A 23,375-nucleotide genomic window follows, 5' to 3' on the forward strand; every position below is an offset into this window, starting at 1 on the left:
ACGACCACTCAGGCAGCGCGGGCGGTCTTGAAGACCCCCACGGCGGAGCAGACGACCACCACAGTAGAGCAGACGGTCTTGAAGACCCCCACGGCGGAGCAGACGACCACTCAGGCAGCGCGGGCGGTCTTGAAGACTCCCACGGCGGAGCAGGTGACCACCACAGCAGCGCAGGTGGTCTTTAAGACCCCCACGGCGGAGCAGACGACCACCACAACAGAGCAGACAGTCTTGAAGACTCCCACGATGGAGCAGACGACCACCACAGCAGTGCAGGTGAGGTTGAAGACCCATACGGCGGCGCAGATGACCACCACAGCAGCGCAGGTGAGGTTGAAGACCCCCACGGCAGAGCAGGTGGTCCAGCCAGAGTCCTCTCTGGACTCGGGGCAGGAGGCGGAGTCCTCTCTGGCCTCGGGGCAGTAGGCGGAGTCCTCTCTGGACTCGGGGCAGGAGGCGGAGTCCTCTCTGGACTCGGGGCAGGAGGCGGAGTCCTCTCTGGACTCGGGGCAGTAGGCGGAGTCCTCTCTGGACTCAGGGCAGTAGGCGGAGTCCTCTCTGGACTCGGGGCAGGAGGCGGAGTCCTCTCTGGACTCGGGGCAGGAGGCGGAGTCCTCTCTGGACTCGGGGCAGGGGGCGGGGTACTCTCTGGACTCGGGGCAGGAGGCGGGGTACTCTCTGGACTCGGGGCAGGAGGCGGGGTACTCTCTGGACTCGGGGCAGGAGGCGGGGTACTCTCTGGACTCGGGGCAGGAGGCGGGGTACTCTCTGGACTCGGGGCAGGAGGCGGCGTTCTCTCTGGACTCGGGGCAGTAGGCGGAGTCCTCTCTGGACTCGGGGCAGGAGGCGGAGTCCTCTCTGGACTCGGGGCAGGAGGCGGAGTCCTCTCTGGACTCGGGGCAGTAGGCGGAGTCCTCTCTGGACTCAGGGCAGTAGGCGGAGTCCTCTCTGGACTCGGGGCAGGAGGCGGAGTCCTCTCTGGACTCGGGGCAGGAGGCGGAGTCCTCTCTGGACTCGGGGCAGGGGGCGGGGTACTCTCTGGACTCGGGGCAGGAGGCGGGGTACTCTCTGGACTCGGGGCAGGAGGCGGGGTACTCTCTGGACTCGGGGCAGGAGGCGGGGTACTCTCTGGACTCGGGGCAGGAGGCGGGGTACTCTCTGGACTCGGGGCAGGAGGCGGCGTTCTCTCTGGACTCAGGGCAGTGGCTGGAGGTTCTGGAAGATCTGCTGAGATGACACGAGGCTCTGGAAGGTCTGCTGAGATGACACGAGGCTCTGGAAGGTCTGCTGAGACGACACGAGGCTCTGGAAGGTCTGCTGAGACGACACGAGGCTCTGGAAGGTCTGCTGAGACGACACGAGGCTCTGGAAGGTCTGCTGAGACGACACGAGGCTCTGGAAGGTCTGCTGAGACGACACGAGGCTCTGGAAGGTCTGCTGAGACGACACGAGGCTCTGGAAGGTCTTCTGAGACGACACGAGGCTCTGGAAGGTCTGCTGAGACGACACCAGGCTCTGGAAGGTCCGCTGAGACGACACCAGGCTCTGGAAGGTCTGAGAGCGCAGAGGCCTGTGGGTTGGATGGCGCTGATCTAGGGATGCCACTTGCATGCACTGACATTAGCGGTGAGTCCTCCAGGCTGGAGTGATGTCACTGATGGAGTGACAGTCCGGGTTGGAGTGCCCTCTGGTGGTGATCATGGGCACTCACACTGGTGATTTGTGACAGTCTCTAATCAATTTGAAATCTTTCTAAGAACAGATTTTGCATCAAAAGCAGTATAGACTATCCTTCTTTTTTGAGTACATTAGCCAGCTTCTTTTGATTTTTTCTCCATTGACCAAGACTCTATTAAAATATTCACTCTGACACCTCCTCCCGTCTTTTTGTTTCGGAAATGTGAAACTGTTTTTTATTTGATATGGTCCTCTAAGAAAAAACTCTGTGCATACCTTTTCATTTAAAACAGATGGCCGGTCAGCAGGGTCTAATGGTGCAGCCTTTTTGTAGACTGATGCTGAATCGCTGGGCGGTGCTGAAGTGGAGGGAAAAGATGTGCTTGATGCTGAATCGCTGGGCGGTGCTGAAGTGGAGGGAAAAGATGCGCTTGATGCTGAATCGCTGGGCGGTGCTGAAGTGGAGGGAAAAAATGCGCTTGATGCTGAATCGCTGGGCGGTGCTGAAGTGGAGATGTCTACAACAGGTGGCCCAGGATTTGCAGGGACAGGGTTCAGATATTTTAAAAGTGCATCTGAAGAGAGAAGAGGAATATATGTGACCATTGGGTGTTTCATTTTATTATTAAGAAAGCTGATGATAGTGAAACTATAAAGATATAGCAGGCCCTAAGCCACATATCTTAAACACAAACACCAGAATAATTATATATATATACATGCACAAAACTATATTCATTTAACTTTTCAAGCATACATTAGATTGATATTCAAAATTAATTTTAAAAGTGTTAATTTTCCAGTAAATGGTAGCAATGTTCTACTAAACTAGCACATTTTTCATATTATAACTATGAACAATAAATACAGAGAAGTGAGAAACATAAATCATTATTTAAATAAAATTTTACATGAATGTAGCTTTTTTTTAAAAACCCATATGACGTATATAAATAAACATTGCTAATTTAGCCAATTCAAATGAATATACTGCACAAGTTCGACTAACTATGACAATCTATTTCAAATTAATGAACATTACTAGCATTGTATCATACAATTTGTATGCAACATAGATAAACTGATCATACATCACATTACCTCTATCTTTATCCCGTTTTTCTTCCTCTTCTCTTCTTTTTTTTTTTCCCTGGGCACCAGAGGGAATTCGGCCATCCATCGCATTCGCAAATCGCAATCACGATAATGTAAAGTTAACTGATGTCTGTGAAAGTGCGGGGGGGGGGGATTGATGCGTGACATGCGTCGGACTCGGACCGGGGTGAGTCGGGAGAGCAATGTTTTTGTGGGATGAACGCTTTAAAGCAGAGGATGAGCGAGTGGGTGGTCGAGTCCATCTCACTCGCTTATGTGGTGGTCGGGCAGCCTTCTCTGGCTGTGTGGGCCCACTTTACCCGGGGTTTGGCGGCCTCTCAGGCTCTCTTGGCAGGGGCCTCCCTGCAAGATGTATGTGATGCGGCAGGGTCGTCTTCGCCTCATATCTTTGTCAGGTTCAACGAACTAGACATAAATTCTACTCCTGGGGCTAGGGTGTTCGCTCCTTAGACAATTCAACAGGCGGGCACCCGGCTCGTATGGGGACGTACGTGACGTAGCTCGAGTTCCTTGAATGGGAACGTCCTGGTTACGTCTGAAACCTAAGTTCCCGGAATAGGAAGGGGACGCTGTGTCACCCGGCCATACCCCCCCACATGCCCTCTAGCGGCTTGTTTGAGGCCTTCTCAGAAGCTGGGGGAGTGTGTTTAGCTGTGACGCAGCGTCTCGTTCCTATTCCAGGAACTAAGGTTACAGATTTAACCGGGACGTTTTGAAGCAGCTTCACAGTGTTAAACAGGACAATATTGCAACAAAATTTTACTCGGTTGTACAGTCATTCTGCAGAAAACGGTGATGTTATCATCTTATTTTAATTCATCATATAGCGACAATGTTGGCAGATCAGTATTATAGATTTAAATAAGACCTAATAAATTAATTTTATTTGTATATTAAGTTGAATAACTTTGATCATAAGTGTCAAGGAACCAAAACTCCACCAGGGCATGATGGAGAAAAATAAACCAGGCTCAGTTGGGGTGCCAGTTCTCCTCTGGCAAAGGAGGGAAAAAATATTATCTTTGAAAAAAATAGTCTTTGGTCCTTTTTGAGAGCGTTGCTAATGGTCTAATCTGATTTAATGATGTATGGTAAGCTATGCTTAAAGTAGTACCGCCAGATAAAGAGATTGACACAGAGCACAGAAAAACACAGAAGTTGGCATTTGAGTTTAAAAAATATATAAAGGTTGTTTTTTTTTTTTTCGAAAATGGGCGATGGTTTCACTAGATAAGACCCTATGTCTCGGCTGGGATTGTGCAGAGCTCTCTGAAGCCATTCGAAGCCCTCTGAAACTGCATTGATTTGGACCTTCAACCCATTGGTTGCAATTAAAATGCATTGTGTAAAGAAAAATAATAGAATGTTTTCATAAAAAAAACTTAATTTCTTTCGACTGAAGAAAGACAGACATGAACATCTTGGATGAGATGGGGGTTAGTAAAATTATCAGATTTATTTTTTATTTTGAAGTGAATCTTTTAAATGTGAGCCCTCCGATCTTGGATATGAGAATACATCTGCTACACTGTATAGCCACTGTAGATGCAGTGGTAGACAGGGACGTGCCCGGGCAACTGCCCATATGCCCTTCTCGACTCACGTTGCCCTTCCGAGGTGGAAAAAAATACATAAAAAAATCGTACAATGGAATCAGAATTTCAGGTAGGCCTAGATACAAAAAATAAAATAAAAAAAAATCACAAAGCCTCATTCACTTCCATATTCGGGTACCCATCCGAAAGTCAAGCAATTGCTTGGGGCCCCGAGCTGGCCTGTGGCCTCAAGACAACGACAGGTTAAGAATAAAATGCAACAACAAACTGCTTGAGCGCCCCTTTGATAGTCAGTGCAGTAAAGTGCAATGACACTGTTATCGTAATCCCCCTCAAGGGGGCCCTCTCAGTCGTCGCTGACAGCAGCCACCCAACCACGCGATCTCTGCTGCCAGCAAAATACAAAACCTCCTCGGCAATCATGAAGCGGAATTATGCTTTAGGAAGCCAGAAAAGAAAAAAGAGAAAAATCAAGATAGTGGTAAGTGATAGATTACACTATATAAAATAGCTCTATTTGTACAAAAATGGTGTAAATTTGCAGCAGGTAGGCTAGCAAAAAATGTGTTTATGTTAGCTACCTGCTACGGCAAATGCTGCTTGTAATGAACAGTTAGTGCAACTTTTTTTCGAACGGACGGAATATGGTTACATACTGTAATATGTTTTTTAATGGGATAAGGAAGACACAGATCTGTTCCAGGATAACTGTTTATCGTATTTAATGACATAAAATTGCTATAGCTTTGTAACAGGTTTTGATGAAAGTGGCATAGCATGCTATACTAACTATTTTTATGCTATGCATAAATAACCTGGAATAGTTAATATAGCATGCTATATTTACTATTCTTATAAACATTATTTAACCAGAAAGAGGCAGAGGAACATAGCTTAGAACATTTTTCATAGCTTATCTTAATGTGCTAGTGTCGGGATATATGGTAGTAACAGTTTATGCAAATATGACATTATTTTTATAAGTTACCAATGGATCTTGAACAGTTACTTTATTCTGTGTGGCAATTTTTACACTGTTGCATTTTGAAGTACAGTATCAGGACAACCCACATGTTTTACTGGTACTGTTTATTAACTATTAAACAAGGTATTATAGTCATCTGTTGCAACTTTATAATAACCATCCAGATAATGTTTATAGACAGTTTACAAACCAACTAGTAACCCTTAACAAAGTGTTGGGAATATTCGGTCTGTCTATCTATGTAATGTTTATAGATGTTTTAAAAATGGTTTCTTGAAGTTTTACAAACATTTTTTAATCATTACCCGTTTATCTGTAGAAGGTTAGCCATGTCCATTCAGAGCAACTGCCCCTCAAAAATCCTGTACACGTCCCTTGTGGTAGATATACATTAGCTTGTAGTTTGTTTGATGTTCTAGCTATGTTCTTCTGCACTTGATTAAAGCGCTAGCTTAAGAGATTTCAGACTTCTGAGGGAAGTTTGTTTGGCAATGTTGGCATGAACCTTTGGGCAGTTGTTCTATGTCACCTCAGTGGATTCATGTCTTCATCAAACTCTGTGCAAGGGGCATTGACCCAAAGGCAGTCTAAGCCTGGCTCAATGAGAAGATGTAACCAAATGAGACTGTCACAACAAAAACTGCCTATAGGTTAGCCGCCACAATAGCTGATGGTCCACCCAATGTGTCTGTGTGTATGTGTGTACTTGTCTGCGACTGAGAGAGATAGTATATGGAAGTGGTTCTTTGGAAGGACTTTGGAGTTGCATGCTTGTGTAGATTGGGGTCTTCAGTCAGAGATTCTCTAAGGGCACTTTTCAGTCACATGGCTGACCTTGATCTATTACATAAACCCAGACATCTGTGACCCAAGACTACCCCCATCAGCTTAAGATATCTGGAGGCCCAAGACTACCCCCATCGACTTAAGAAATCTGGAGAAACTAAAGTTGACATTAGTAAGGACAAAACTGCTGCTCACTTCAGCAGTCAACTGCATCATACTAACAATGCTATCTACATTCTGGGTTCAAATTATTTAACTGTTTTAAAAAAGCACCCAAACAAGCTTTAACCCCATCTCTTTCAATCAATCAATCAATCAATCAATCAATCAATCAATCAATCAATCAATCAATCAACTTTATTTATATAGCGTTTACAATGGCGATTGTTTCAACGCAGCTTAACAGTGTTAAATAGGACAATATTGCAACAAAATTTGATTTGGCTATTTTGATTTGGATTGTTTATAGAATTAAATATGACCTAATTAATACATTTAATTTGTATATTTAGTTGAATAACTTGGATCATAATTTAAGTGTCCCCAACTGAGCAAGCCAAGCCAAAGGCGACAGTGGCAAGGAACCAAAACTTTCAAAGATTGTATACGGCCTCAGATTACTTGTTCAACATTCACTGCTTGTTAAACATCACACGATTACTTTATCTGGACAAACTCAGTATCATCAGAAAGAGTAAAGATTCCAGCTTCGATATCTGATCACTGTTTATGATAAAACTTGGTTGCAGGGACATTCATTTCTTATTTTTTGACATAATATTAATTTATGTCAGGAGTGCATTATTATCGATCCGTTATGAACGATATTTTGAATAGATTATCAGACTAACGTTCATTCTCTCTCATCTGCACTGGCTCATTTGTGTTCTCAGAGATGAAACAGATGAAGATAAAAGAACAGCTATTAGTATAGCTCTTAGTTCAAAAGTGCTCATATATGGAGAAATATTGACATTATTACATGTTTGCTAAATATTTTGTCATACAGAATACCATTTCTATTCATTTCTCACTGAATTATTCTATATAAAAGAGTTAAAACATGCACAAACCTCTCTCTGGGTCTCTTCTTAATGATATGCATCAGATATCAGTCATCAGGCGTTCATTTGCTCTCTGAGCTGTCAGTCATCTGAAATGCTCAACACTGCCCGCGGATGACGCGCTCCTCCTGTGTGGACACATCCTCATTCTGGCTCTGTGAAGAACGAGTCTATTCTACACTCTTAGAAGAAAAGATTCTATCGGCGCTACGTAGTTGGAACCCCTAAAAGGTTCACTACAAAAAATGTTTTTCTTACTTAGTATTTTTGTCTTGTTTCTAGTTCCAACATCTAAACATTCTTAGGGGGGGGGGGGGGGTGAAACACTCAGTTTCAGTCAATCTCATGTCAATCTTGAGTACCTATCACTGCATGCAAAGTGGGATTTTCGTCAGTAAGCGGCACTGTAGATTGTCGTGGAAGATCAGGTTTACGACTGTACACGGCAGTTTGCAGGCGACACCGAAAACTGCCGTGAATTGTCAGAAATTGATGTGGGCCTTGCTTGGCAGTTGTCCCCCCCAAGACCCCCCTTCCCTTAACTCCAGAGGAGGCTTTAACATGTAAATGAACATGCTGTGAGCTATACAAATGCAAATCAGGGTAGCAGGAGTTTTAACCCATGTGACATTTAAAAGGTATTAACTTCCTTCTAAGAAAATCTCTTAGATAGATCAGGCTCAGTATAGCCTAATTGTAAAATCTTAACCTTAAGCTTGAATTTATATATTTGATGAAAGTATTCTAGATTATTTATTGTGTGTCATTTGCAATCAGTCCCCGTGAATTCAGTGCGACTCGCAATTTTGACCAATCACCGCAACTTTTACCAATCATTGCGGTCTCCTGCTAATAAGCGGCGTCATACATCAGCAAACTTTATATATTATATATCATTGCCTGTCAAAATTAACGTGTTAACGCAAATTAATTTTAACGGCACTACATATATATATATATATATATATATATATATATATATATATATATATATGTATATGTATATGTATGTATGTATGTATGTGTGTGTGTGTGTGTGTGTGTATATATAGCCTATATATATATATACATATATACATACAGGGGTTGACATTAACTTTTTTGCTCACCGGCCACCGTGGCTAGTGGTTTTCCAAAGTTAGCCACTCAGCATTTTCACTGGCCACAATTTTGCTGTTTGGAAATTACATTGTATATGTTTAAAGTTGACTTTGGCATATATAAATTACTTGATTTTGAATCATTTTACTTTATTTAGAAGATTTAAAACCCTTTCAAACTTTCAAATGCAGAATGACCCCCCAAATCTTGTATATCAGCTGGGATGTGCAGGTGGGCAAGGGGTGGGCAATATAATAGATTATAATAGAATATAATAGGCTAATATGAGAAAGGTAATATGACAGGCTATGAGTTATTTTAGTTAGGATATATATATATATATATATATATATATATATATATATATATATATATATATATATATATATATATATATATATATATATAATTTAAAAAATACCCTAAGCAAATTACAAAAACAATAGTTATTAAAAATAAAATAAAAATGCCGATACTAATACGACACAATGTAATTTATTGAATGTAATTGTCATTGGATACGACTTTCATCGAAAAGAATGTAACAAAATGTGGGCGTGGTCTGTGTTTGTGAAATGAAACCACATTAAAAAATTCCCTTAAACTGCGTTTGAAACATATAGCAAAGCAGCGACAGAGGAAAACGTACTCGGTTACTTTCGTAACCTCGGTTCCCTGAGAGAGAGGAACGAGTATTACGTATGGGAAAACTCCTTTTCTCGAGAATGTGAAGCAAAACTTTTAATAAAGGTATCTATGTAAAGCGCAGTGAGCTGCACGGCCATAGCCCAGCGCGAGGAGCGCTCTGATTGGCCGGGCTGCGGCAACTGCAGGAACCTATGGTGAGGCGGCTGAGAGGAACGAACCAATGGGGGGCGTTCCAGAAGCCCGCCGAAAAAGGTGCTTATATTTGCATACAGGAGGCTATATAAGACCCTAATTCGCCATAGGTGTCAGGTTTTAAGATCGACTGAAGCGATACCTGAGAAGCATAAACACGGCACGGAACGTAATACTCGTTCCTCTCTCTCAGGGAACCGAGGTTACGAAAGTAACCGAGTACGTTCCCTTTCGAGAGAGGTTCCTCGTATTACGTATGGGAACACAATGTAAAGCGCCGTGTGTGCTGACTGACCCAGTATACCCAAAGCACATGTTATGAACCCCCGAGACACCGACAGAGGCGGCTTATAAGGGGAATGAAGAACCGGAAGAGTCGGTTCGTTTGAACAGCTGATCGGACATAGTCGGATCTTATGATGAATGAATAGTGCTTAAGGACTAATGTGTACAGGCCAAAATGTAAGGCAATCTGTTTGCCAGGGTCAAGATAGAGCCTAGATGGAGAGAAGCCCTGCTTGTAGAGCTGGAACCTCCAACTTGTAGAATCTGATAAAAGTGGACGGAGAGGCCCAGCCTGCCGCCGCACAGATATCTTCCAAAGAAATGTCACACGACCAAGCCCAAGATGAGGCCATGCCTCTAGAGGAGTGGGCTTAAATGCCTGTAGGACAGGTTAGGTCCATGACCTATATGCTAGTGGGACTGCATCCACTATCCAGTGTGAGAGACTGTTTCATGACAGCACAAACTTTAGTGCGGCCACCGAAGCAATGAAGAGCTGATCCGACTGCCTGAAGGGGGCGGAGCGCTCTAGATACAATCTCAATGCTCTGACTGGGCAGAATAGGTTTGCGTCTTATTCTCTCTGAGACGCGGGTTAAGCAGTGCAAAGACCTGCATACTGAAGGGGTTGATAGCACTTTCAGCATAAAACCATGCCTCGGTTTGAGCACAACCTTGAAGTTGCTGGACTCAAACTCAAGACAGGAAGGGCTCACGGAGAGTGCAGGTAAGCCACCCACTCGGTTAACCGAGGCCACAGCCAGCAGAAAAACGGTTTTGAGTGATATGTGCTTCAAGCTCGTGTTCTGAAGTGGTTAGGAGGGGGAACCCTTCACGGCCTCCAAAACCATGGCGAGGTCCCAAATAGGGACCGAGGTAGGGGCAAGGCGGGCTGAATCTCCTGGCCCCTTTAAGAAAACACACAATAAGATCACTTTTCCCTAGTGAATTTGCCGCGATCGGAGCGTGGCTAGCTGCTATGGCGGAGACACACACCCCGAGTATGGAGGGGGGATGACCCACATCCATTAGCTCTTGGAGAAAGCGAGCGGTTCCGCCAGTTCGCATGAGTGTGCGTCGATGTTTCGCGTAGCGCATTGGTTAGAAAACCACTGACCACTTCAAAGCAGAGCTGCCAGATAGCAGGGGCTCTAGCTTCCGAAATAGTGTTCATAACTTGTCAGAGAGGTTCCCGGATACCGTTGATGGGCCATACGTGGAGGGCCCACAGCTCGGGATTGGGATGCCAGACCTTCCCTTTCATTGGCAGAATAGGCATGGGGCTGTGTCTGACAGCTGAAACAGTATGGAGAACCATGTGCGGTTCTTCCAAAGTGGGGCTATTAAAAAGCACAGGCTGCAGCTGGATCGCGATCGGAGGGAACATATAGAGGGAGTCTGGGCCAACATGGGCCAGGGCATCCCTGCGTTTGCAGAAAAAATATTGGGCAGCGTGTGCTGTGCGAGCTGAATTGTTTGCGGGTAAAGGGACCATCCCCCTGGGGACATGGGTCCTCTGGATAACATGTCCGGACCCTGATTCAGAATACCTGGCACGTAAGCCGCCCTTAGGGAGCTCAGATTGTGCTCTGCCCATAAAAGGAGATGCTTAGCCATGCAGTGAACAGAGTCTGATCTCGGCTGCCCTAGCCGTATTTTATGTACATTATCAAGACGTGGTGGTTCTTATGCCGTAAGTCTTGAGTCTATGACAATGACTGTACTGATAAGCCTGCCCCTCGAAGGCGAATCTCAAGAATGGCCTGTAGTGGGGGTGGGGGGTTATCGTAACGTGAAGTATGCGTTTTTCAGATCTATTGAGAAAACCCAATCCCCGGGGCGAATGTGCGCGAGGATTTGTTTCACCGTCAGCACCTTGAAACGAGCGTGTCATAAGTGCTTTGTTCAGATGCCTGGAAAATGGGCCTGAGACCGCCACCCATTTCGGCATGAGGAATTAGCGACAGTAAAAACCTGACTCGCTAGCGTCGGGTGTACTGTTTTCGCCGCTCTCTCCTTTAACAGTCTCAATGCCTCAGCGAGAAGCACGTGACTGACACTGCTTCTTACAGAGGGCTCGACCACGGCTTGAATCGCGGGGTCTGCGAGCAAAACTGTAGCGAGAACCTCGTTTTATATGTTCAACACCCAATATTATATACCAGGAATGGCCTGCCAGGCCTGGGCTCGTAAAGCCAGGGGTTGAATTAGATTCGGGGGCTGGCCGCTTAGTAATAGGGGCCTGTTAGCCGGGTTGCTTGTGCTGTAACACTGCTTGTAACACTGTGGGGATAGTGTTAGTTTTGGCGGTGCAGGCTTTGCAGTGGGCGCACGCCTCACATTTATATTGTGTGTGCGAGAGTGAACTTTGTGAAAAGTGCTTGGGTGCAGGAGTGCAGACTGTAAAGTGGGCACATTTCCTACATAGAAAGCTCTTTTGTGTGTAGTGTAAACAATGTGCAGTGGCGCACAACCTACGTAGAATACCCACGGTGCAAACCAGTGAGCAAATCCACAGGGGTAAACGCACACAGCATTAGTGTGCAGACGAGCGTGTTTAACACAGGCTAGTTGACTGCAATATTTCATCTCCAGTCACTTAACTTAAGGGAACTGGGAGAATGTAAGGAAGTGCGGGTGGTATGTGAGCCATTCCACAATGCCGTTATGCTCTAGTCTAGACTGAAAGCGCGCATGCAGACAAGCGTGTTTGACCACAGGCTAGTTGACTGCAATAAGGCTAGTTGACTTTATATGGTGTAATCCGGCCGCGGCGGGATTTATTTGTGATTTTGTGAGGCTGAATTAACAGTGCTTATGTAGGGGTGCACACTGTGTAGTGGACACTTTGTCTACAGTGTAAAAACCTTTCCAGCCGCCTGAATAAAGGGGACTGGAAGTGATAGAGTGAAAAAAGGGCTTAGCTTGGCAGCCATTTTCCGACGCCCTTATGCTCTGACAGTGAGCGCGTGCTATGACGTAAGCCGCACTCTAGTCAGCAACGCGCTGTGGAAGGGGCGCGCGCTATCATGACAAGGCAGCCATTACAACTTCCTTGGCAGTAAGCGCGCGCTGCAGCGACATTGTTCTTGACATACCCAACAGCCCGAGCTCGCTCGTCTAACTTACTCTAGTATTCTCTGTCCGCAGCGCTTCAGCACGGCGGCGGTAGAATGAGCACGGCGAGAGCTTCGGCTCGAGTTTGTTTATTCACTCTAGTATTCTCTGTCCGCGGCGATATCGCGACAGAACGAGAATTGGAAGCGTGAGGAAAAACTCTGTCCGCGGCGCTTCTAGCACGGCGAGAGCTTCGGCTCGAGTTTGTTAATTCACTCTAGTATTCTCTGTCCGCGGCGATAGAGCGACAGGACGAGAGAATTGGAAGCGTGAGGTAAAACTCTGTCCGCGGCGCTTCTAGCACGGCGAGAGCTTCGGCTCGAGTTTGTTTATTCACTCTAGTATTCTCTGTCCGCGGCGATAGAGCGACAGGACGAGAGAATTGGAAGCGTGAGGTAAAACTCTGTCCGCGGCGCTTCTAGCACGGCGAGAGCTTCGGCTCGAGTTTGTTTATTCACTCTAGTATTCTCTGTCCGCGGCGATAGAGCGACAGGACGAGAGAATTGGAAGCGTGAGGTAAAACTCTGTCCGCGGCGCTTCTAGCACGGCGAGAGCTTCGGCTCGAGTTTGTTTATTCACTCTAGTATTCTCTGTCCGCGGCGATAGAGCGACAGGACGAGAGAATTGGAAGCGTGAGGTAAAACTCTGTCCGCGGCGCTTCTAGCACGGCGAGAGCTTCGGCTCGAGTTTGTTTATTCACTCTAGTATTCTCTGTCCGCGGCGATAGAGCGACAGGACGAGAGAATTGGAAGCGTGAGGTAAAACTCTGTCCGCGGCGCTTCTAGCACGGCGAGAGCTTCGGCTCGAGTTTGTTTATTCACTCTAGTATTCTCTGTCCGCGGCGATAGAGCGACAGGACGAGAGAATTGGAAGCGTGAGGAAAAACTCTGTCCGCGGCGCTTCTAGCACGGCGAGAGCTTCGGCTCGAGTTTGTTTATTCACTCTAGTATTCTCTGTCCGCGGCGATATCGCGACTGAACTAGAGAAGAGGAAGACTGAGGAAAAACTCCCGTCTGTCCGCGGCGCCTCCTCAGCGCGACGGTATAGTGACGAGAGCTTCGGCTCGAGTTCGCCTATTCACTCTAGTATTCTCTGTCCGCGGCTGTAGCGCGACGGAATGAGAGAAGAGTGGGAACAACTCTGTGGCAGCGGCAGAAGAAGAGCCGCGGCGGCGGCAGAGTGAAGAGAGCTTCGGCTTGAGTGTGCTCATGTCCTCTAACATTCTCTCTTTCCGCGGCGCTATTCAGCGCGACGGGACGAGAGCAGAGGGAGAGTGAGAAGAGCTCCGTCTTTCCGCGGCGCTTAACGACGCGGCGGAACGAGAGAGTCCTCGAGTAGAACAAGCCTGTAAGCTCTAGAAGTGGCGTTGCAGCGGCAACACACACACAAACACATATAACACTCAACATAGACACAGTTTAAAGGATATATAACGCCGGATGGCGTAGCTGGAACGGCAGAGAAGGCGGAGAGGGAGTCCGTCGTCCTCAGCTGCAGGTTCCGCTGGTGCCTTTTCAACGGCGGTGCTTCTTCCGGAGACCAGCGAAGGTATCGCTGAAGGAGATAAAATCTGACACCTATGGCGAATTAGGGTCTTATATAGCCTCCTGTATGCAAATATAAGCACCTTTTTCGGCGGGCTTCTGGAACGCCCCCCATTGGTTCGTTCCTCTCAGCCGCCTCACCATAGGTTCCTGCAGTTGCCGCAGCCCGGCCAATCAGAGCGCTCCTCGCGCTGGGCTATGGCCGTGCAGCTCACTGCGCTTTACATAGATACCTTTATTAAAATTTTTGCTTCACATTCTCGAGAAAAGGAGTTTTTCCCATACGTAATACGAGGAACCTCTCTCGAAAGGGAACACAGAGCCTGATATTATGCAAACATTTACCAATAATGTGGAAAGCGTTTTAAATCTGTTCAGTGGAAAATCCGCTGTGACGAATCTGTCGTCGTCTAACATCTGCTGTAAATCCAGGTAAAACTAGCTGCGTGCACGCGCCCGTCCCCAGATAACATGATCCCCAGTTGATCCGTAACACCGGCGGGAAGAAACAGCTGAATGCAATCAGTGGGCTATCTCGTCAGCTTGCTCAGTTTGCTGCCGATTTTAACGAGCAGTTAACTTTAGTAATCTCCAGGTTGCTGTCCATAGATGATAGGTTGCTTGCTTTGGAGTCGAAAAACTGTGTGGAAGATACTAACTTTAAGAAGAGAAGACGAGTGCCTAAGAGAAGACCAGTCCTAAGATTGCGGTAAGACTGTTATCTAAGCTAAAGTAACCTAAAGCAAAGTTTTTTAAGTAGCACAAGCTGAAATTAGCCTTGTAAAATAACAAATGTAAGTTGCTTTATAAAAGCGTTTTCTTTTTCTGGTCATTTTACAGGAAGCAGTACGCCGTCTTCACAACTTCGTCATAACACTCATTTAATTGTTTTCCAGCTGCATGTGAAGCTAGGAACACACCAAGCCGACGCCGATCAACTAGTGGCGACGAAAGCAAACTGCTGAGTCGGCTCACGTTGGCTCACGTCGGCAGCGTCTTGGGTCCAAAGGGGTCCAAAGTTGCCCTGACACACCAAGCCGACGCTCGACATCAGACGGCCAATAGCGCGTCCGTTCTGCGCCTGCGTTAGAGGAAATACCTTTCCGTCCCAGCTGGTGGCAGTAGTCTGTTTTCGTTATTCGAAGCGGGAAACCGGAAGAGCTATAAAGATATCAGCTGTCGTTTTCGTTTCCCCACACAGACGGATTCGTGCATTTCAGAACTTTGCAAATGGCATTGCCGTTGTCAGCCCTTGGTCTTTTACTTGTGGAAGAGGAAAGGTAGAAGCGGACGCCAAAAATACGAGGAATGCTCACTAAATGGGTGAAACCATACCCGAAGTCAAAATGTGAAACCATAGATTATTACACTTGTTCACCTATCAATGAACCATAACAATAACAGGGCATAGCTCAAACAACACCCTGCAAATTGGCTCATTCAGATGCATTGTGGAAGTTAATGTGACACAATCTGAACAATGGCTACTTACCCAAAGGATTGTTAAAATAAATATATGTGTATGACGCATTCTGATTTACAGTAAATTATGTTTGTGACAATGCTTGGTGCTAGTTCAATGAATTATGACAGAATTTGTATATATATTTTCATTGGAAACATGCCTATGGTGACATTTCTTCAAAATGATATCATGCTGCTTCATGCACATCACATAACAGCAGTTTGGAAATGAAATCTCCAGTGGCACAGAAATGTTAATGAAAATAATGTAACACTCAACCATACACTGAACTTAACTGACAGTAACCATGCTAACTATTAATTTACAGATATTGCACTTTGATAACATTGTATTGTGGAAGTAACACATTATGAAAATATGTCTCTATTAATTGAAAATCTATTTATTCTTAAATTAAAACATCAATATAGATGTGTTTATTTACCCTGCTAGTTAGATGTCAAATAGCAAAATAAGGGTTAGAATTCTGCATCATCTTGTGTTTTGTGATCCTTTTTTACATAAAGAACTGTGAATGCAAGTACCCAAAGTCAAAGTTTTTTATTTTCCAATGTTCAGTACAATGGGCACAAATAGCTATATAGAGAATAGCTATAAAAGTAGCTATATGTGTAGATTCAGCCAAGGGTGTACTGGGCCATAGCTCCGCCGTAATGAAGCTGGGCTCCTCACGGGTGCCAATCCAGGTGTCACTGTTGGTACCATCTGAGGGTAAACAGGATTCACTTTCAGACAAAGGTTCCTTAAAGAAACAATCAAAATGTGAACAATGTGATACAATAGATTCTTACACTTGTTCACCAATAACCCATAACAATAACAGGGCATAGCTAAAACAATACCCTGCAAATTGGCTAAATGGATCTATTCAGATGCACATTGTGGAAGTTGATTTGTTGAATTACTTGTAAATAGACCCATCTGAACATTCATTGGCCACTTTACCAAAAGCAAAATGTTCATTTGTTCAAATGGAAAGAAAAAATAAATAAAATAAATTACACACACACACACATATATATTATATACACATACATACATATATATATACATATAAATATTATATACACATACATACATATATATATACATATAAATATTATATATATATATATGTGTGTGTGTGTGTGTACCCTGATAGTGTTAGATTTGAGGTGCACTCCTTCCTTTTTGTGTGAGGTTCTAGAAACTGCAGGTGGGTCTTCTGAGCTCCAGAACTTCTTGAGGGTCCATGTTTCTTGTAACACATGTACTGGGTTCGCAATGAATCCCACCGCTTCTTGAGCTCTTTCTCTGAGGGACAATAAAAATAAAAAAAAACATTACGCTGAGTTATGTCAATTTCATGGCTATTGTAATGTTCATTTTTGTTCTACTTTTAACTGGATGTATTCTGGATGACAGCATTTTTTTTACAGTCGCTAGAACACATTTCTCAATACATTTAGGTCACTTTTGCAAAACTCTCCACACAGTTAGTACAACCGAAATATATGAGGGCTAAACTGTGGATTTATCATTGCTTTTGGACATAAAGACATGCATTAAGTGTTTTGATATCTTTAGTGCATTTTGAATGTGAAATTAACTGCTGTGCAAAGATGAAAGTTGCACACAACAATCTAACATGCAGTTTTTTAAAAAAATATGGACTACTGAAGAAGAAAAAATTATTGCAAAAAAGGAAATCTTACCTGACATGACAAGTTAATTTGCGATCTCACGCCACAGTTCTGCTTTCGCCACACAGTTGACATAACGTTAACATTTTCCCGTAGTGTGATACTAAGCTGGCCTTTGCTGGATCATGCTGATCAGTTTGTCTTCACTTGCCTCGGTCTACACAGCCATATATATTAACATGTGTTAACATGTATCGGAATGAGGAATATAATCAAATGAGACGAGACCTTTCTTTTACTGTCTATGGAGGAGACAGGCGTTCTGTGTTCCCTCTTGACTCTGTCGTTTACTTGCTTCGTCACTTCCGTTTTATTTTCTCGTGCACTGGTTCGCTAGCTGAACAGCAAATCAGAACGATCATATGTCCCGACTGCCCGACATGCGGCGACGCCGATTTAACATGTCGAATCGGCTGAAAAACAGCCGACGAGGACCAACGCCAGCCGACGATGTGGAACCATGTGGAACACACCGAGGAAACTTAGTTGGCCGACGCACAAAAACTGCCCGACGGCCGACCGTCGGCTTGGTGTGTTCCGGCCTTAAGACATAGAGACAGTACGCAGGAGGTACAAACATCCAGTTCTTGCATCGCACGCAGAAGCTGTGAAGAGTTCAGCTCGGAGTCGATTGAGAAGAAAGAGGGTAAGATTTATTAGATTAGATCCGTTTTTGGTCAGTGTGACTATTTTTCAGGTGCATTTTACGCAGTACATCGCGCAATACTGATTGTCTTTATTGTTTGTTTTTACAGCTGCTACAAGCAAGAAAGAGTGTGTTAGCTGAGGATGAGGTGGGCCTTTGGAAGTGCGCTACCATAGACCTGATGTCTGATGAGGAAGACGGCATTGTTCGCGTGGTGTCTGGATGGACTGTTTGACCAGCCAGGAGCTCGCCGAGCTCTGTGCCACGCTGCAATCAAGATTAGAGGCGATTCCAAAGAACAGGGCAACGCACGACAGACGTCTGAAAAATGGACTGAAATCAGACAGAATGGCGCTAGTTACCTACAGCTCTGAAGCGGAAAACAGAGACTTCATGGTGCTGTAGGATTTTGGGCTTCTCGTGAGCTTCCTATTGTTGTGTGGGCAGATCTCACACGTTTTGCATTTGGTTGGTTGGTTGTGTGTTTGTGTTTGTTCTAATAAAGCTCTTTCTTTGAATAAACTGCACATCCCTGGCATATTTTCCTTTCCTCAATAAATGAATGTCCTTGATGGTTATAATAGCGTAGTCCATAGGATAACAATGACATGAATATAAAACATAATAGCATATCACATGAATATGAATATATGCAATTAAAAATTAATATGCAAATCATAATTTTATATATATATGTGTGTAAAATTATTATAATTTGGGGGTTTAAATTTATTAATTTATTACCCAGGTTGACCAATAGTAACAGATCTGCCAACCAATCACGAGTGATATTTCTTGTTTCAATGTAGTAGTTTCAACCAATACTGAGTGAGGAAATTCAAGCCATTCCGGCAAGGCGCCGCCCAGAGCTGCTATTCATATGCTAATTAGAGCCATTAGCGCCGGCGCCAGCATGCCTCCGCAAGCTCCACATACGTCATGGTTCGTTTCCGTCAATATGTGGCACAGACGAACGCGACGTTCACAGGCTGTAAACTGACGCTAATTGTCGAAAATCAGGGAGATTTCCGGCCGTTTACGGGGACGAAAATCCCACTTTTCATGCAGTGTATAGAGTAGCATTGCATCCTTTATATCTTCGAAAAGTCTTTAGTTTTATTATATTTATAAAAGAAATATAGGCTGTACTGAGTCTTTCCGGAAAAAAACGAGCGCCTGGAGGCGTATCGTGTGGGCGGAGCTAAAGAATGACGATCGCGAACAAAGCGGTGACGTCCTCAAGCGTGGAGAAACCCATGACTATCTCAGCTAATACAGATAATGATCCAGAATCAAATCTGAGGCAGAAATAAATTGAACAGGAGAAACAGTAACATCAGGACGTCCGTCTCCGTGGTATGTACTGTATTTAGTGGCCTGTCAACATTTGTGTGTCTTTACTAGAAGTTTATGAGGACATGATTCGGTTTATGGACTATTGTATGTGACTAACGTTAGACCTTAGCAAGCAAAACGGTTTTGCACGTCAGACTAGTGTAACATTATATAGAGAACAGCAATGGACTGACCGTTTTTGAATGACGAAGCACGCCATCATGTCGTTTACTGATGTTTACTCGTGACGGTAGCCAATAGCAGAGACATTTGAAGCAGTTTTACTCACCAGCTGCTTCCAAAGCAGGACCGAACCTTTATCGCTGAGACCGCTCCGTCAAAAACACACTTCTTTGGTATGATTTGGTGAAGTCCTGTGACAGCAGTGGCGTGGAAATCCACTTTGAGACGCGACTGAAGCGATGGTGTGAAGCTTCCCGTCATTTCTGCGTTCAAATCGGTTCAAATGCAGCGCTGCCTTCCCAGAATGGGAAGTCAGACTATAACCGACATAAGTGTTCACGGACGACTGGATCTGCAGTTGAGAGTGTTTACTCTCTCGCTCTAGTCACGTGCGCGCACCCTCCCGGGAGAAGAGCCCGTACGGCCCATACAAGGACCTTCCGTTCTATTAACGTCAAGTTGACCCATACTCGGAAAAAACTCTCCGCAACTTGTGAGAAACCGGAAGGAGTATGTTTGACACAGAAATAGTCTATCAAACGTCCAACTTTAGTTTTTGAAACTTTGTCTATGTTTAGGATGGGAATCCAAGTCTTTAACAGTGTAAAAAGCCCCCCCCCCCTCCCCTTATTTACTAGACAAGCAAAAGTAATTGTCTTATTTCTGGGAAAAATAACTCAAAATTAAGAGAGTTTTTGCTAAGATAAGAAATGCATTTTTTTCTTCGATAAGAAATGCTTTTTTTTGTGCAGTGTTCTATATAGAACCCTTTTAAGTGCCAAAAGGGTTCTTTCGTGTCATAGAACCCTTTTGGCATAAAAAGGTCTTTGGAGTATACTCAACTATACTTCTATATATAACATTTTAAGGGTTCTAAATACGTAGCGCCGATAGAACCTTTTCTTCTAAGAGTGTAAATTTCTACGTGTGAACTAAGAAGCTAATAAACACACGATAACTATGAAATAAGGTTTTTGTATGATTGTTCATGTGATTTCGGCTATTTTATATCAATAATGGATGTTTACATTATGAGTGCTAACAGGTGTAGTGATTAGCTCCATATAAAATGATGAATATAACATGTTTTAACATAACTATTAGAATAAAATCCCCATTATATCGCGACAGGAAACTAATAAAAACACTCGATGGTGGTCTAAAGTGAGATAAAGAATGAAGGTGTAATTTTAATGTTTTAAATTGTGTTATGTAGCTTGATGCTAACTGAAGCTCTAATGCACCTGTAGGACCAGGAGCTTTTGTCTATTTTTTTACAAAAATTCACATAATGTGCTTTTAGTTTAATTGTTAGTTTTTTTTTTAGATTACTGTGGCTTACTAAAGGAAACACTGTGCTGTTAATGGGCCATATAGGCACGCATACATGTTATAATGGCTTTGAATAATGGCTGTTACAAAACAAAAGATTCATAACAAAACAATAATGAGGATTACATCTCAGATATTAAAAAGTGTGAAACGATCGTCGCGTGAGCACACTGTAGCATTAATTAAGCTGTTTTCCTCTCCAGACATTAGACAAAAGACTGCAAACGTCTTCAGGCCAGCAAACTTATTTGATTAAAAACATCTAAAAAACAATTCAGATTCTTAGAAAATGTTTAATAAAATTCATTTTGGGCATAAAAAAGCATGACCACACTTGCGCCTTCAATTTAGTTGTAGTTATATGTCGTTATACTACATTCACATAATATTTTTATACATGAAGAAAAATATTAAAAATATTAAATTTTTAATTTGTATGTTTCAGCCCTTATATCTCTATATTATTAACTGTCTGAGTAATTCTGAATATTCAGCTGTAAACTCTCAAGTGTTGGCTTTCTAAATATATGTTGGTTATGTGTGTATTCAGAATACCGTACGAGCAGCTGTCTTTATACTATGAGTGAAATATGAGGACACTGGCCATGTCCTAACTTTTCAAAATGCTTATAAATCATACATGATGAGTTTTTTTTATAAAGTAAAAATGCAGAATGTTTCCTGTGATGGGTAGGTTTAGGGGCAGGGGCAGTGTAAGGGGATAGAAAATACGGTTTGTACAGTATAAAAAACATTACGCCTATGGAATGTCCCCATATGTCACAAAAACAAACGTGTGTGTGTGTGTGTGTGTGTGTGTGTGTGTGTGTGTGTGTGTGTGTGTGTGTGTGTGTGTGTGTGTGTGTGTGTGTGTGTGTGTGTGTGTGTGTGTGAATTAATGATATTTTATATAACTATATTTCTTGTCAAAAATGTTTTTTTTTTTATTATTGTATTGCTAACACTAACACTTGTAACATTTTTAATTGGGTTGATATAATCCCTCTATATTTGTGACAATATCCTGCAATTGATCAGTCACACACAGACTATCATGGTCAAAATGACACAACATTTTTTTTAGACCATTACAGTTTTATTTGATTATTGCCGTTATTGAGGTAATACTGACCCAAGAAAGCAAATACAATTGTAAAATAAAGCCAACAATAGTAAACTAAAGTAATCAATTTATTCAACAGCAATGCACTCTGGGAGTATACTTCCTCAGATCAAAGATATAATTAAGGTGACAAAACTGGTTTAAGTAAGAACAACTCGATGCAAATAAGCTATGCGTACTTAATATAATTAAGGCAACGAGGGAACACAAAAGGGGTATTTTTGAGGAATATGTCAGTAATTATTGTGGAACATAAATGATGACCGTGACAAATACAAAAAATACTAACCACTATGTTGTAAGTCAGTAGAGCAGTTTTACAAATGTAATTTTTTTTTTTTCCTCTTTTCTAGGACCTGACCACGTACACAGGTCTTTCAAGTTCATTGCTATCTAGATAAAAGGGGAAAATGTAGAATTTTTTTGTACTGCATTGTAAACATGGATAATGTATCAAACTGCAGTGAATTACAAACAATTGAGACTGTCATTCTTGTTTTGAAAACATACATTTTCAAAATAAATCATTGTATAATGCTACCTGTTGTTAGTGTTTTAAGTCATTGTTTTATGAGTGACATTGACATATTGTTGGGTGACAACCTTTGTTGTTGTTATGGAAGAATACGTTGATTTAAGATATACAGTCTTGTTCAAAATAATAGCAGTACAATGTGACTAACCAGAATAATCAAGGTTTTTCGTATATTTTTTATTGCTATGTCGCAAACAAGTTACCAGTAGGTTCAGTAGATTCTCAGAAAACAAATGAGACCCAGCATTCATGATATGCACACTCTTAAGGCTGTGCAATTGGGCAATTAGTTGAAAGGGGTGTGTTCAAAAAAATAGCAGTGTCTACCTTTGACTGTACAAACTCAAAACTATTTTGTACAAACATTTTTTTTTTCTTCTGGGATTTAGCAATCCTGTGAATCACTAAACTAATATTTAGTTGTATGACCACAGTTTTTTAAAACTGCTTGACATCTGTGTGGCATGGAGTCAACCAACTTGTGGCACCTCTCAGCTGTTATTCCACTCCATGATTCTTTAACAACATTCCACAATTTATTCACATTTCTTGGTTTTGCTTCAGAAACAGCATTTTTGATATCACCCCACAAGTTCTCAATTGGATTAAGGTCTGGAGATTGGGCTGGCCACTCCATAACATTAATTTTGTTGGTTTGGAACCAAGACTTTGCCCGTTTACTAGTGTGTTTTGGGTCATTGTCTTGTTGAAACAACCGTTTCAAGGGCATGTCCTCTTCAGCATAGGGCAACATGACCTCTTCAAGTATTTTAACATATGCAAACTGATCCATGATCCCTGGTATGCGATAAATAGGCCCAACACCATAGTAGGAGAAACATGTCCATATCATGATGCTTGCACCTCCATGCTTCACTGTCTTCACTGTGTACTGTGGCTTGAATTCAGAGTTTGGGGGTCGTCTCACAAACTGCCTGTGGCCCTTGGACCCAAAAAGAACAATTTTACTCTCATCAGTCCA

The 23,375-nt window shown here is 43.2% G+C and overlaps 1 protein-coding gene across 10 annotated transcripts in view; it reads left to right on the top strand.

The window, feature by feature from the left end:
- gjc2 (gap junction protein gamma 2) overlaps window positions 1–23,375 on the top strand; it is a 469,070-nt gene that overhangs the window by 191,620 nt on the left and 254,075 nt on the right. For 3 of the 10 annotated variants that reach the window (XR_010907566.1, XM_067452134.1, XM_067452132.1), the window contains exon 1: window positions 4,717–4,830. The exons of 6 other annotated variants lie outside the window; for them this stretch is intronic. The gene's annotated coding sequence lies outside the window, so the exon portion shown is untranslated. Of the gene's footprint in view, window positions 1–4,716; window positions 4,831–23,375 lie in introns of those variants that run through there. One more of the 10 variants, XM_067452131.1, reaches the window with a different exon arrangement.

Source organism: Pseudorasbora parva, chromosome 9 (assembly GCF_024679245.1).
Source record: "Pseudorasbora parva isolate DD20220531a chromosome 9, ASM2467924v1, whole genome shotgun sequence".
In the NCBI taxonomy this organism is placed as follows: Eukaryota; Metazoa; Chordata; class Actinopteri; order Cypriniformes; family Gobionidae; genus Pseudorasbora; species Pseudorasbora parva.